Below are 17,526 nucleotides of genomic sequence, written 5' to 3'. Positions count from 1 at the left end.
TTAAGACTGTTATTGTTTCGAATCCCATGTTATCATGTTTTTATTTTACTAGTGTGGTTTGTGGCTCTATAATATGAATGCCTATGTCTTTTAACAACAATAGTCAAGTCTTCCAATGGACTTTTTAGTGAAACCCAATAGATAGCTTTATTTTCTCTTTGTTTACTCAAATATTGAATGCTTATGTCTTATAAATTTAGTAGGAAAGTATTCTAATGACTTGCTTATGACACCCCATAGAATATATTATGTTTAGTACCTTGGACACTGTAGCTTATTCACTTAAATCTCTGATAAATTGTGTGTCTGGTATGCACAGTCTGGTTAGCACAGTTAGTAAGGTGTTGGGTTTGCACTATCAAATTAAGACTGTCATTGGTTCGAATCCCATGTTATCATGTTTTTATTTTACTAGTGTGGTTTGTGGCTCTATAATATGAATGCCTATGTCTTTTAACAACAATAGTCAAATCTTCCAATGGACTTTTTAGTGAAACCCAATAGATAGCTTTATTTTCTCTTAGTTTACTAAAATATTGAATGCTTATGTTTTATAAATTTATTAGGAAAGTATTCTAATGACTTGCTTATGACACCCCATAGAATATATTATGTTTAGTACTTTGGACACTGTAGCTTATTCACTTAAATCTCTGATAAATTGTGTGTCTGGTATGCACAGTCTGGTTAGAACAGTTAGTAAGGTGTTGGGTTTGCACTATCAAATTAAGACTGTCATTGGTTCGAATCCCATGTTATCATGTTTTTATTTTACTAGTGTGGTTTGTGGCTCTATAATATGAATGCCTATGTCTTTTAACAACAATAGTCAAGTCTTTCAATGGACTTTTTAGTGAAACCCAATAGATAGCTTTATTTTCTCTTTGTTTACTAAAATATTGAATGCTTATATCTTATAAATTTAGTAGGAAAGTATTCTAATGACTTGCTTATGACACCGCATAGAATATATTATGTTTATACCTTGGACACTGTAGCTTATTCACTTAAATCTCTGATAAATTGTGTGTCTGGTATGCACAGTCTGGTTAGCACAGTTAGTGAGGTGTTGGGTTTGCACTATCAAATTAAGATTGTCAATGGTTCGAATCCCATGTTATCATGTTTTTATTTTACTAGTGTGGTTTGTGGCTCTATAATATGAATGCCTATGTCTTTTAACATCAATAGTCAAATCTTCCAATGGACTTTTTAGTGAAACCCAATAGATAGCTTTATTTTCTCTTAGTTTACTAAAATATTGAATGCTTATGTTTTATAAATTTATTAGGAAAGTATTCTAATGACTTGCTTATGACACCCATAGAATATATTATGTTTAGTACCTTGGACACTGTAGCTTATTCACTTAAATCTCTGATAAATTGGGCATCTGGTATGCACAGTCTGGTTAGCACAGTTAGTAAGGTGTTGGGTTTGCACTATCAAATTAAGACTGTTATTGTTTCGAATCCCATGTTATCATATTTTTATTTTACTAGTGTGGTTTGTGGCTCTATAATATGAATGCCTATGTCTTTTAACAACAATAGTCAAGTCTTCCAATGGACTTTTTAGTGAAACCCAATAGATAGCTTTATTTTCTCTTTGTTTACTCAAATATTGAATGCTTTTGTCTTATAAATTTAGTAGGAAAGTATTCTAATGACTTGCTTATGACACCCCATAGAATATATTATGTGTAGTACCTTGGACACTGTAGCTTATTCACTTAAATCTCTGATAAATTGTGTGTCTGGTATGCACAGTCTGGTTAGCACAGTTAGTAAGGTGTTGGGTTTGCACTATCAAATTAAGACTGTCATTGGTTCGAATCCCATGTTATCATGTTTTTATTTTACTAGTGTGGTTTGTGGCTCTATAATATGAATGCCTATGTCTTTTAACAACAATAGTCAAGTCTTTCAATCGACTTTTTAGTGAAACTCAATAGATAGCTTTATTTTCTCTTTGTTTACTCAAATATTGAATGCTTATGTCTTATAAATTTAGTAGGAAAGTATTCTAATGACTTGCTTATGACACCCATAGAATATATTATGTTAAGTACCTTGGACACTGTAGCTTATTCACTTAAATCTCTGATAAATTGGGCATCTGGTATGCACAGTCTGGTTAGCACAGTTAGTAAGGTGTTGGGTTTGCACTATCAAATTAAGACTGTTATTGTTTCGAATCCCATGTTATCATGTTTTTATTTTACTAATGTGGTTTGTGGCTCTATAATATGAATGCCTATGTCTTTTAACAACAATAGTCAAGTCTTCCAATGGACTTTTTAGTGAAACCCAATAGATAGCTTTATTTTCTCTTTGTTTACTCAAATATTGAATGCTTATGTCTTATAAATTTAGTAGGAAAGTATTCTAATGACTTGCTTATGACACCCCATAGAATATATTATGTGTAGTACCTTGGACACTGTAGCTTATTCACTTAAATCTCTGATAAGTTGTGTGTCTGGTATGCACAGTCTGGTTAGCACAGTTAGTAAGGTGTTGGGTTTGCACTATCAAATTAAGACTGTCATTGGTTCGAATCCCATGTTATCATGTTTTTATTTTACTAGTGTGGTTTGTGGCTCTATAATATGAATGCCTATGTATTTTAACAACAATAGTCAAGTCTTTCAATCGACTTTTTAGTGAAACTCAATAGATAGCTTTATTTTCTCTTTGTTTACTCAAATTTTGAATGCTTATGTCTTATAAATTTAGTAGGAAAGTATTCTAATGACTTGCTTATGACACCCCATAGAATATATTATGTTTAGTACCTTGGACACTGTAGCTTATTCACTTAAATCTCTGATAAATTGTGTGTCTGGTATGTACAGTCTGGTTAGCACAGTTAGTAAGGTGTTGGGTTTGCACTATCAAATTAAGACTGTCATTGGTTCGAATGCCATGTTATCATGTTTTTATTTTAATAGTGTGGTTTGTGGCTCTATAATATGAATGCCTATGTCTTTTAACAACAATAGTCAAGTCTTCCAATGGACTTTTTAGTGAAAAACAATAGATAGCTTTATTTTCTCTTTGTTTACTCAAATATTGAATGCTTATGTCTTATAAATTTATTAGGAAAGTATTCTAATGACTTGCTTATGACACCCCATAGAATATATTATGTTTAGTACTTTGGACACTGTAGCTTATTCACTTAAATCTCTGATAAATTGTGTGTCTGGTATGCACAGTCTGGTTAGAACAGTTAGTAAGGTGTTGGGTTTGCACTATCAAATTAAGACTGTCATTGGTTCGAATCCCATGTTATCATGTTTTTATTTTACTAGTGTGGTTTGTGGCTCTATAATATGAATGCCTATGTCTTTTAACAACAATAGTCAAGTCTTTCAATGGACTTTTTAGTGAAACCCAATAGATAGCTTTATTTTCTCTTTGTTTACTCAAATATTGAATGCTTATGTCTTATAAATTTAGTAGGAAAGTATTCTAATGACTTGCTTATGACACCCCATAGAATATATTATGTTTAGTACCTTGGACACTGTAGCTTATTCACTTAAATCTCTGATAAATTGTGTGCATGGTATGTACAGTCTGGTTAGCACAGTTAGTAAGGTGTTGGGTTTGCACTATCAAATTAAGTCTGTCATTGGTTCGAATCCCATGTTATCATGTTTTTATTTTAATAGTGTGGTTTGTGGCTCTATAATATGAATGTCTATGTCTTTTAACAACAATAGTCAAATCTTCCAATGGACTTTTTAGTGAAACCCAATAGATAGCTTTATTTTCTCTTAGTTGACTCAAATATTGAATGCTTATGTCTTATAAATTTATTAGGAAAGTATTCTAATGACTTGCTTATGACACCCCATAGAATATATTATGTTTAGTACCTTGGACACTGTAGCTTATTCACTTAAATCTCTGATAAATAGTGCATCTGGTATGCATAGTCTGGTTAGCACAGTTAGTAAGGTGTTGGGTTTGCACTATCAAATTAAGACTGTTATTGTTTCGAATCCCATGTTATCATGTTTTTATTTTACTAGTGTGGTTTGTGGCTCTATAATATGAATGCCTATGTCTTTTAACAACAATAGTCAAGTCTTTCAATGGACTTTTTAGTGAAACCCAATAGATAGCTTTATTTTCTCTTTGTTTACTCAAATATTGAATGCTTATGTCTTATAAATTTTGTAGGAAAGTATTCTAATGACTTGCTTATGACACCCCATAGAATATATTATGTTTAGTACCTTGGACACTGTAGCTTATTCACTTAAATCTCTGATAAATTGTGTGTCTGGTATGTACAGTCTGGTTAGCACAGTTAGTAAGGTGTTGGGTTTGCACTATCAAATTAAGACTGTCATTGGTTCGAATGCCATGTTATCATGTTTTTATTTTAATAGTGTGGTTTGTGGCTCTATAATGTGAATGTCTATGTCTTTTAACAACAATAGTCAAATCTTCCAATGGACTTTTTAGTGAAACCCAATAGATAGCTTTATTTTCTCTTAGTTTACTCAAATATTGAATGCTTATGTTTTATAAATTTATTAGGAAAGTATTCTAATGACTTGCTTATGACACCCCATAGAATATATTATGTTTAGTACCTTGGACACTGTAGCTTATTCACTTAAATCTCTGATAAATTGGGCGTCTGGTATGCACAGTCTGGTTAGCACAGTTAGTAAGGTGTTGGGTTTGCACTATCAAATTAAGACTGTTATTGTTTCGAATCCCATGTTATCATGTTTTTATTTTACTAGTGTGGTTTGTGGCTCTATAATATGAATGCCTATGTCTTTTAACAACAATAGTCAAGTCTTCCAATGGACTTTTTAGTGAAACCCAATAGATAGCTTTATTTTCTCTTTGTTTACTCAAATATTGAATGCTTATGTCTTATAAATTTAGTAGGAAAGTATTCTAATGACTTGCTTATGACACCCCATAGAATATATTATGTTTAGTACCTTGGACACTGTAGCTTATTCACTTAAATCTCTGATAAATTGTGTGTCTGGTATGCACAGTCTGGTTAGCACAGTTAGTAAGGTGTTGGGTTTGCACTATCAAATTAAGACTGTCATTGGTTCGAATCCCATGTTATCATGTTTTTATTTTACTAGTGTGGTTTGTGGCTCTATAATATGAATGCCTATGTCTTTTAACAACAATAGTCAAATCTTCCAATGGACTTTTTAGTGAAACCCAATAGATAGCTTTATTTTCTCTTAGTTTGCTAAAATATTGAATGCTTATGTTTTATAAATTTATTAGGAAAGTATTCTAATGACTTTCTTATGACACCCCATAGAATATATTATGTTTAGTACTTTGGACACTGAAGCTTATTCACTTAAATCTCTGATAAATTGTGTGTCTGGTATGCACAGTCTGGTTAGAACAGTTAGTAAGGTGTTGGGTTTGCACTATCAAATTAAGACTGTCATTGGTTCGAATCCCATGTTATCATGTTTTTATTTTACTAGTGTGGTTTGTGGCTCTATAATATGAATGCCTATGTCTTTTAACAACAATAGTCAAGTCTTTCAATGGACTTTTTAGTGAAACCCAATAGATAGCTTTATTTTCTCTTTGTTTACTAAAATATTGAATGCTTATATCTTATAAATTTAGTAGGAAAGTATTCTAATGACTTGCTTATGACACCGCATAGAATATATTATGTTTAGTACCTTGGACACTGTAGCTTATTCACTTAAATCTCTGATAAATTGTGGGTCTGGTATGCACAGTCTGGTTAGCACAGTTAGTGAGGTGTTGGGTTTGCACTATCAAATTAAGATTGTCAATGGTTCGAATCCCATGTTATCATGTTTTTATTTTACTAGTGTGGTTTGTGGCTCTATAATATGAATGCCTATGTCTTTTAACATCAATAGTCAAATCTTCCAATGGACTTTTTAGTGAAACCCAATAGATAGCTTTATTTTCTCTTAGTTTACTAAAATATTGAATGCTTATGTTTTATAAATTTATTAGGAAAGTATTCTAATGACTTGCTTATGACACCCATAGAATATATTATGTTTAGTACCTTGGACACTGTAGCTTATTCACTTAAATCTCTGATAAATTGGGCATCTGGTATAAACAGTCTGGTTAGCACAGTTAGTAAGGTGTTGGGTTTGCACTATCAAATTAAGACTGTTATTGTTTCGAATCCCATGTTATCATGTTTTTATTTTACTAGTGTGGTTTGTGGCTCTATAATATGAATGCCTATGTCTTTTAACAACAATAGTCAAGTCTTCCAATGGACTTTTTAGTGAAACCCAATAGATAGCTTTATTTTCTCTTTGTTTACTCAAATATTGAATGCTTATGTCTTATAAATTTAGTAGGAAAGTATTCTAATGACTTGCTTATGACACCCCATAGAATATATTATGTTTAGTACCTTGGACACTGTAGCTTATTCACTTAAATCTCTGATAAATTGTGTGTCTGGTATGCACAGTCTGGTTAGCACAGTTAGTAAGGTGTTGGGTTTGCACTATCAAATTAAGACTGTCATTGGTTCGAATCCCATGTTATCATGTTTTTATTTTACTAGTGTGGTTTGTGGCTCTATAATATGAATGCCTATGTCTTTTAACAACAATAGTCAAATCTTCCAATGGACTTTTTAGTGAACCCCAATAGATAGCTTTATTTTCTCTTAGTTTACTAAAATATTGAATGCTTATGTTTTATAAATTTATTAGGAAAGTATTCTAATGACTTGCTTATGACACCCCATAGAATATATTATGTTTAGTACTTTGGACACTGTAGCTTATTCACTTAAATCTCTGATAAATTGTGTGTCTGGTATGCACAGTCTGGTTAGAACAGTTAGTAAGGTGTTGGGTTTGCACTATCAAATTAAGACTGTCATTGGTTCGAATCCCATGTTATCATGTTTTTATTTTACTAGTGTGGTTTGTGGCTCTATAATATGAATGCCTATGTCTTTTAACAACAATAGTCAAGTCTTTCAATGGACTTTTTAGTGAAACCCAATAGATAGCTTTATTTTCTCTTTGTTTACTAAAATATTGAATGCTTATATCTTATAAATTTAGTAGGAAAGTATTCTAATGACTTGCTTATGACACCGCATAGAATATATTATGTTTATACCTTGGACACTGTAGCTTATTCACTTAAATCTCTGATAAATTGTGTGTCCGGTATGCACAGTCTGGTTAGCACAGTTAGTGAGGTGTTGGGTTTGCACTATCAAATTAAGATTGTCAATGGTTCGAATCCCATGTTATCATGTTTTTATTTTACTAGTGTGGTTTGTGGCTCTATAATATGAATGCCTATGTCTTTTAACATCAATAGTCAAATCTTCCAATGGACTTTTTAGTGAAACCCAATAGATAGCTTTATTTTCTCTTAGTTTACTAAAATATTGAATGCTTATGTTTTATAAATTTATTAGGAAAGTATTCTAATGACTTGCTTATGACACCCATAGAATATATTATGTTTAGTACCTTGGACACTGTAGCTTATTCACTTAAATCTCTGATAAATTGGGCATCTGGTATGCACAGTCTGGTTAGCACAGTTAGTAAGGTGTTGGGTTTGCACTATCAAATTAAGACTGTTATTGTTTCGAATCCCATGTTATCATGTTTTTATTTTACTAGTGTGGTTTGTGGCTCTATAATATGAATGCCTATGTCTTTTAACAACAATAGTCAAGTCTTCCAATGGACTTTTTAGTGAAACCCAATAGATAGCTTTATTTTCTCTTTGTTTACTCAAATATTGAATGCTTTTGTCTTATAAATTTAGTAGGAAAGTATTCTAATGACTTGCTTATGACACCCCATAGAATATATTATGTGTAGTACCTTGGACACTGTAGCTTATTCACTTAAATCTCTGATAAATTGTGTGTCTGGTATGCACAGTCTGGTTAGCACAGTTAGTAAGGTGTTGGGTTTGCACTATCAAATTAAGACTGTCATTGGTTCGAATCCCATGTTATCATGTTTTTATTTTACTAGTGTGGTTTGTGGCTCTATAATATGAATGCCTATGTCTTTTAACAACAATAGTCAAGTCTTTCAATCGACTTTTTAGTAAAACTCAATAGATAGCTTTATTTTCTCTTTGTTTACTCAAATATTGAATGCTTATGTCTTATAAATTTAGTAGGAAAGTATTCTAATGACTTGCTTATGACACCCATAGAATATATTATGTTAAGTACCTTGGACACTGTAGCTTATTCACTTAAATCTCTGATAAATTGGGCATCTGGTATGCACAGTCTGGTTAGCACAGTTAGTAAGGTGTTGGGTTTGCACTATCAAATTAAGACTGTCATTGGTTCGAATCCCATGTTATCATGTTTTTATTTTACTAGTGTGGTTTGTGGCTCTATAATATGAATGCCTATGTCTTTTAACAACAATAGTCAAGTCTTTCAATGGACTTTTTAGTGAAACCCAATAGATAGCTTTATTTTCTCTTTGTTTACTAAAATATTGAATGCTTATATCTTATAAATTTAGTAGGAAAGTATTCTAATGACTTGCTTATGACACCGCATAGAATATATTATGTTTATACCTTGGACACTGTAGCTTATTCACTTAAATCTCTGATAAATTGTGTGTCCGGTATGCACAGTTAGTGAGGTGTTGGGTTTGCACTATCAAATTAAGATTGTCAATGGTTCGAATCCCATGTTATCATGTTTTTATTTTACTAGTGTGGTTTGTGGCTCTATAATATGAATGCCTATGTCTTTTAACAACAATAGTCAAGTCTTTCAATCGACTTTTTAGTAAAACTCAATAGATAGCTTTATTTTCTCTTAGTTTACTAAAATATTGAATGCTTATGTTTTATAAATTTATTAGGAAAGTATTCTAATGACTTGCTTATGACACCCATAGAATATATTATGTTTAGTACCTTGGACACTGTAGCTTATTCACTTAAATCTCTGATAAATTGGGCATCTGGTATGCACAGTCTGGTTAGCACAGTTAGTAAGGTGTTGGGTTTGCACTATCAAATTAAGACTGTTATTGTTTCGAATCCCATGTTATCATGTTTTTATTTTACTAGTGTGGTTTGTGGCTCTATAATATGAATGCCTATGTCTTTTAACAACAATAGTCAAGTCTTCCAATGGACTTTTTAGTGAAACCCAATAGATAGCTTTATTTTCTCTTTGTTTACTCAAATATTGAATGCTTTTGTCTTATAAATTTAGTAGGAAAGTATTCTAATGACTTGCTTATGACACCCCATAGAATATATTATGTGTAGTACCTTGGACACTGTAGCTTATTCACTTAAATCTCTGATAAATTGTGTGTCTGGTATGCACAGTCTGGTTAGCACAGTTAGTAAGGTGTTGGGTTTGCACTATCAAATTAAGACTGTCATTGGTTCGAATCCCATGTTATCATGTTTTTATTTTACTAGTGTGGTTTGTGGCTCTATAATATGAATGCCTATGTCTTTTAACAACAATAGTCAAGTCTTTCAATCGACTTTTTAGTGAAACTTAATAGATAGCTTTATTTTCTCTTTGTTTACTCAAATATTGAATGCTTATGTCTTATAAATTTAGTAGGAAAGTATTCTAATGACTTGCTTATGACACCCATAGAATATATTATGTTAAGTACCTTGGACACTGTAGCTTATTCACTTAAATCTCTGATAAATTGGGCATCTGGTATGCACAGTCTGGTTAGCACAGTTAGTAAGGTGTTGGGTTTGCACTATCAAATTAAGACTGTTATTGTTTCGAATCCCATGTTATCATGTTTTTATTTTACTAATGTGGTTTGTGGCTCTATAATATGAATGCCTATGTCTTTTAACAACAATAGTCAAGTCTTCCAATGGACTTTTTAGTGAAACCCAATAGATAGCTTTATTTTCTCTTTGTTTACTCAAATATTGAATGCTTATGTCTTATAAATTTAGTAGGAAAGTATTCTAATGACTTGCTTATGACACCCCATAGAATATATTATGTGTAGTACCTTGGACACTGTAGCTTATTCACTTAAATCTCTGATAAATTGTGTGTCTGGTATGCACAGTCTGGTTAGCACAGTTAGTAAGGTGTTGGGTTTGCACTATCAAATTAAGACTGTCATTGGTTCGAATCCCATGTTATCATGTTTTTATTTTACTAGTGTGGTTTGTGGCTCTATAATATGAATGCCTATGTATTTTAACAACAATAGTCAAGTCTTTCAATCGACTTTTTAGTGAAACTCAATAGATAGCTTTATTTTCTCTTTGTTTACTCAAATATTGAATGCTTATGTCTTATAAATTTAGTAGGAAAGTATTCTAATGACTTGCTTATGACACCCCATAGAATATATTATGTTTAGTACCTTGGACACTGTAGCTTATTCACTTAAATCTCTGATAAATTGTGTGTCTGGTACGTACAGTCTGGTTAGCACAGTTAGTAAGGTGTTGGGTTTGCACTATCAAATTAAGACTGTCATTGGTTCGAATGCCATGTTATCATGTTTTTATTTTAATAGTGTGGTTTGTGGCTCTATAATATGAATGCCTATGTCTTTTAACAACAATAGTCAAATCTTCCAATGGACTTCTTAGTGAAACCCAATAGATAGCATTATTTTCTCTTAGTTTACTCAAATATTGAATGCTTATGTCTTATAAATTTATTAGGAAAGTATTCTAATGACTTGCTTATGACACCCCATAGAATATATTATGTTTAGTACCTTGGACACTGTAGCTTATTCACTTAAATCTCTGCTAAATTGTGCATCTGGTATGCACAGTCTGGTTAGCACAGTTAGTAAGGTGTTGGGTTTGCACTATCAAATTAAGACTGGTATTGTTTCAAATCCCATGTTATCATGTTTTTATTTTACTAGTGTGGATTGTGGCTCTATAATATGAATGCCTATGTCTTTTAACAACAATAGTCAAGTCTTACAATGGACTTTTTAGTGAAACCCAATAGATAGCTTTATTTTCTCTTTGTTTACTCAAATATTGAATGCTTATGTCTTATAAATTTAGTAGGAAAGTATTCTAATGACTTGCTTATGACACCCCATAGAATATATTATGTTTAGTACCTTGGACACTGTAGCTTATTCACTTAAATCTCTGATAAATTGGGCATCTGGTATGCACAGTCTGGTTAGCACAGTTAGTAAGGTGTTGGGTTTGCACTATCAAATTAAGACTGTCATTGGTTTGAATCCCATGTTATCATGTTTTTATTTTACTAGTGTGGTTTGTGGCTCTATAATATGAATGCCTATGTCTTTTAACAACAATAGTCAAATCTTACAATGGACTTTTTAGTGAAACCCAATAGATAGCTTTATTTTCTCTTAGTTTACTAAAATATTGAATGCTTATGTTTTATAAATTTATTAGGAAAGTATTCTAATGACTTGCTTATGACACCCCATAGAATATATTATGTTTAGTACCTTGGACACTGTAGCTTATTCACTTAAATCTCTGATAAATTGTGCTTCTGGTATGCACAGTCTGGTTAGCACAGTTAGTAAGGTGTTGGGTTTGCACTATCAAATTAAGACTGTTATTGTTTCGAATCCCATGTTATCATGTTTTTATTTTACTAGTGTGGTTTGTGGCTCTATAATATGAATGCCTATGTCTTTTAACAACAATAGTCAAGTCTTCCAATGGACTTTTTAGTGAAACCCAATAGATAGCTTTATTTTCTCTTTGTTTACTCAAATATTGAATGCTTATGTCTTATAAATTTAGTAGGAAAGTATTCTAATGACTTGCTTATGACACCCCATAGAATATATTATGTTTAGTACCTTGGACACTGTAGCTTATTCACTTAAATCTCTGATAAATTGCGTGTCTGGTATGCACAGTCTGGTTAGCACAGTTAGTAAGGTGTTGGGTTTGCACTATCAAATTAAGACTGTCATTGGTTCGAATCCCATGTTATCATGTTTTTATTTTACTAGTGTGGTTTGTGGCTCTATAATATGAATGCCTATGTCTTTTAACAACAATAGTCAAATCTTCCAATGGACTTTTTAGTGAAACCCAATAGATAGCTTTATTTTCTCTTAGTTTACTAAAATATTGAATGCTTATGTTTTATAAATTTATTAGGAAAGTATTCTAATGACTTGCTTATGACACCCCATAGAATATATTATGTTTAGTACTTTGGACACTGTAGCTTATTCACTTAAATCTCTGATAAATTGCGTGTCTGGTATGAACAGTCTGGTTAGCACAGTTAGTAAGGTGTTGGGTTTGCACTATCAAATTAAGACTGTCATTGGTTCGAATCCCATGTTATCATGTTTTTATTTTACTAGTGTGGTTTGTGGCTCTATAATATGAATGCCTATGTCTTTTAACAACAATAGTCAAATCTTCCAATGGACTTTTTAGTGAAACCCAATAGATAGCTTTATTTTCTCTTAGTTTACTAAAATATTGAATGCTTATGTTTTATAAATTTATTAGGAAAGTATTCTAATGACTTGCTTATGACACCCCATAGAATATATTATGTGTAGTACCTTGGACACTGTAGCTTATTCACTTAAATCTCTGATAAATTGTGTGTCTGGTATGCACAGTCTGGTTAGCACAGTTAGTAAGGTGTTGGGTTTGCACTATCAAATTAAGACTGTCATTGGTTCGAATCCCATGTTATCATGTTTTTATTTTACTAGTGTGGTTTGTGGCTCTATAATATGAATGCCTATGTATTTTAACAACAATAGTCAAGTCTTTCAATCGACTTTTTAGTGAAACTCAATAGATAGCTTTATTTTCTCTTTGTTTACTCAAATATTGAATGCTTATGTCTTATAAATTTAGTAGGAAAGTATTCTAATGACTTGCTTATGACACCCCATAGAATATATTATGTTTAGTACCTTGGACACTGTAGCTTATTCACTTAAATCTCTGATAAATTGTGTGTCTGGTATGTACAGTCTGGTTAGCACAGTTAGTAAGGTGTTGGGTTTGCACTATCAAATTAAGACTGTCATTGGTTCGAATGCCATGTTATCATGTTTTTATTTTAATAGTGTGGTTTGTGGCTCTATAATATGAATGCCTATGTATTTTAACAACAATAGTCAAGTCTTTCAATCGACTTTTTAGTGAAACCCAATAGATAGCTTTATTTTCTCTTAGTTTACTCAAATATTGAATGCTTATGTCTTATAAATTTATTAGGAAAGTATTCTAATGACTTGCTTATGACACCCCATAGAATATATTATGTTTAGTACCTTGGACACTGTAGCTTATTCACTTAAATCTCTGCTAAATTGTGCATCTGGTATGCACAGTCTGGTTAGCACAGTTAGTAAGGTGTTGGGTTTGCACTATCAAATTAAGACTGTTATTGTTTCGAATCCCATGTTATCATGTTTTTATTTTACTAGTGTGGTTTGTGGCTCTATAATATGAATGCCTATGTCTTTTAACAACAATAGTCAAGTCTTCCAATGGACTTTTTAGTGAAACCCAATAGATAGCTTTATTTTCTCTTTGTTTACTCAAATATTGAATGCTTATGTCTTATAAATTTAGTAGGAAAGTATTCTAATGACTTGCTTATGACACCCCATAGAATATATTATGTTTAGTACCTTGGACACTGTAGCTTATTCACTTAAATCTCTGATAAATTGCGTGTCTGGTATGCACAGTCTGGTTAGCACAGTTAGTAAGGTGTTGGGTTTGCACTATCAAATTAAGACTGTCATTGGTTCGAATCCCATGTTATCATGTTTTTATTTTACTAGTGTGGTTTGTGGCTCTATAATATGAATGCCTATGTCTTTTAACAACAATAGTCAAATCTTCCAATGGACTTTTTAGTGAAACCCAATAGATAGCTTTATTTTCTCTTAGTTTACTAAAATATTGAATGCTTATGTTTTATAAATTTATTAGGAAAGTATTCTAATGACTTGCTTATGACACCCCATAGAATATATTATGTTTAGTACTTTGGACACTGTAGCTTATTCACTTAAATCTCTGATAAATTGCGTGTCTGGTATGAACAGTCTGGTTAGCACAGTTAGTAAGGTGTTGGGTTTGCACTATCAAATTAAGACTGTCATTGGTTCGAATCCCATGTTATCATGTTTTTATTTTACTAGTGTGGTTTGTGGCTCTATAATATGAATGCCTATGTCTTTTAACAACAATAGTCAAATCTTCCAATGGACTTTTTAGTGAAACCCAATAGATAGCTTTATTTTCTCTTAGTTTACTAAAATATTGAATGCTTATGTTTTATAAATTTATTAGGAAAGTATTCTAATGACTTGCTTATGACACCCCATAGAATATATTATGTGTAGTACCTTGGACACTGTAGCTTATTCACTTAAATCTCTGATAAATTGTGTGTCTGGTATGCACAGTCTGGTTAGCACAGTTAGTAAGGTGTTGGGTTTGCACTATCAAATTAAGACTGTCATTGGTTCGAATCCCATGTTATCATGTTTTTATTTTACTAGTGTGGTTTGTGGCTCTATAATATGAATGCCTATGTATTTTAACAACAATAGTCAAGTCTTTCAATCGACTTTTTAGTGAAACTCAATAGATAGCTTTATTTTCTCTTTGTTTACTCAAATATTGAATGCTTATGTCTTATAAATTTAGTAGGAAAGTATTCTAATGACTTGCTTATGACACCCCATAGAATATATTATGTTTAGTACCTTGGACACTGTAGCTTATTCACTTAAATCTCTGATAAATTGTGTGTCTGGTATGTACAGTCTGGTTAGCACAGTTAGTAAGGTGTTGGGTTTGCACTATCAAATTAAGACTGTCATTGGTTCGAATGCCATGTTATCATGTTTTTATTTTAATAGTGTGGTTTGTGGCTCTATAATATGAATGCCTATGTATTTTAACAACAATAGTCAAGTCTTTCAATCGACTTTTTAGTGAAACCCAATAGATAGCTTTATTTTCTCTTAGTTTACTCAAATATTGAATGCTTATGTCTTATAAATTTATTAGGAAAGTATTCTAATGACTTGCTTATGACACCCCATAGAATATATTATGTTTAGTACCTTGGACACTGTAGCTTATTCACTTAAATCTCAGCTAAATTGTGCATCTGGTATGCACAGTCTGGTTAGCACAGTTAGTAAGGTGTTGGGTTTGCACTATCAAATTAAGACTGTTATTGTTTCGAATCCCATGTTATCATGTTTTTATTTTACTAGTGTGGATTGTGGCTCTATAATATGAATGCCTATGTCTTTTAACAACAATAGTCAAGTCTTACAATGGACTTTTTAGTGAAACCCAATAGATAGCTTTATTTTCTCTTTGTTTACTCAAATATTGAATGCTTATGTCTTATAAATTTAGTAGGAAAGTATTCTAATGACTTGCTTATGACACCCCATAGAATATATTATGTTTAGTACCTTGGACACTGTAGCTTATTCACTTAAATCTCTGATAAATTGGGCATCTGGTATGCACAGTCTGGTTAGCACAGTTAGTAAGGTGTTGGGTTTGCACTATCAAATTAAGACTGTCATTGGTTTGAATCCCATGTTATCATGTTTTTATTTTACTAGTGTGGTTTGTGGCTCTATAATATGAATGCCTATGTCTTTTAACAACAATAGTCAAATCTTACAATGGACTTTTTAGTGAAACCCAATAGATAGCTTTATTTTCTCTTAGTTTACTAAAATATTGAATGCTTATGTTTTATAAATTTATTAGGAAAGTATTCTAATGACTTGCTTATGACACCCCATAGAATATATTATGTTTAGTACCTTGGACACTGTAGCTTATTCACTTAAATCTCTGATAAATTGGGCTTCTGGTATGCACAGTCTGGTTAGCACAGTTAGTAAGGTGTTGGGTTTGCACTATCAAATTAAGACTGTTATTGTTTCGAATCCCATGTTATCATGTTTTTATTTTACTAGTGTGGTTTGTGGCTCTATAATATGAATGCCTATGTCTTTTAACAACAATAGTCAAGTCTTCCAATGGACTTTTTAGTGAAACCCAATAGATAGCTTTATTTTCTCTTTGTTTACTCAAATATTGAATGCTTATGTCTTATAAATTTAGTAGGAAAGTATTCTAATGACTTGCTTATGACACCCCATAGAATATATTATGTTTAGTACCTTGGACACTGTAGCTTATTCACTTAAATCTCTGATAAATTGCGTGTCTGGTATGCACAGTCTGGTTAGCACAGTTAGTAAGGTGTTGGGTTTGCACTATCAAATTAAGACTGTCATTGGTTCGAATCCCATGTTATCATGTTTTTATTTTACTAGTGTGGTTTGTGGCTCTATAATATGAATGCCTATGTCTTTTAACAACAATAGTCAAATCTTCCAATGGACTTTTTAGTGAAACCCAATAGATAGCTTTATTTTCTCTTAGTTTACTAAAATATTGAATGCTTATGTTTTATAAATTTATTAGGAAAGTATTCTAATGACTTGCTTATGACACCCCATAGAATATATTATGTTTAGTACTTTGGACACTGTAGCTTATTCACTTAAATCTCTGATAAATTGCGTGTCTGGTATGAACAGTCTGGTTAGCACAGTTAGTAAGGTGTTGGGTTTGCACTATCAAATTAAGACTGTCATTGGTTCGAATCCCATGTTATCATGTTTTTATTTTACTAGTGTGGTTTGTGGCTCTATAATATGAATGCCTATGTCTTTTAACAACAATAGTCAAATCTTCCAATGGACTTTTTAGTGAAACCCAATAGATAGCTTTATTTTCTCTTAGTTTACTAAAATATTGAATGCTTATGTTTTATAAATTTATTAGGAAAGTATTCTAATGACTTGCTTATGACACCCCATAGAATATATTATGTGTAGTACCTTGGACACTGTAGCTTATTCACTTAAATCTCTGATAAATTGTGTGTCTGGTATGCACAGTCTTGTTAGCACAGTTAGTAAGGTGTTGGGTTTGCACTATCAAATTAAGACTGTCATTGGTTCGAATCCCATGTTATCATGTTTTTATTTTACTAGTGTGGTTTGTGGCTCTATAATATGAATGCCTATGTATTTTAACAACAATAGTCAAGTCTTTCAATCGACTTTTTAGTGAAACTCAATAGATAGCTTTATTTTCTCTTTGTTTACTCAAATATTGAATGCTTATGTCTTATAAATTTAGTAGGAAAGTATTCTAATGACTTGCTTATGACACCCCATAGAATATATTATGTTTAGTACCTTGGACACTGTAGCTTATTCACTTAAATCTCTGATAAATTGTGTGTCTGGTATGTACAGTCTGGTTAGCACAGTTAGTAAGGTGTTGGGTTTGCACTATCAAATTAAGACTGTCATTGGTTCGAATGCCATGTTATCATGTTTTTATTTTAATAGTGTGGTTTGTGGCTCTATAATATGAATGCCTATGTATTTTAACAACAATAGTCAAGTCTTTCAATCGACTTTTT

Source organism: Pseudophryne corroboree, chromosome 1 (genome assembly GCF_028390025.1).
Source record: "Pseudophryne corroboree isolate aPseCor3 chromosome 1, aPseCor3.hap2, whole genome shotgun sequence".
NCBI classification, from domain to species: Eukaryota; Metazoa; Chordata; class Amphibia; order Anura; family Myobatrachidae; genus Pseudophryne; species Pseudophryne corroboree.
This window is presented reverse-complemented; position numbering follows the sequence as displayed.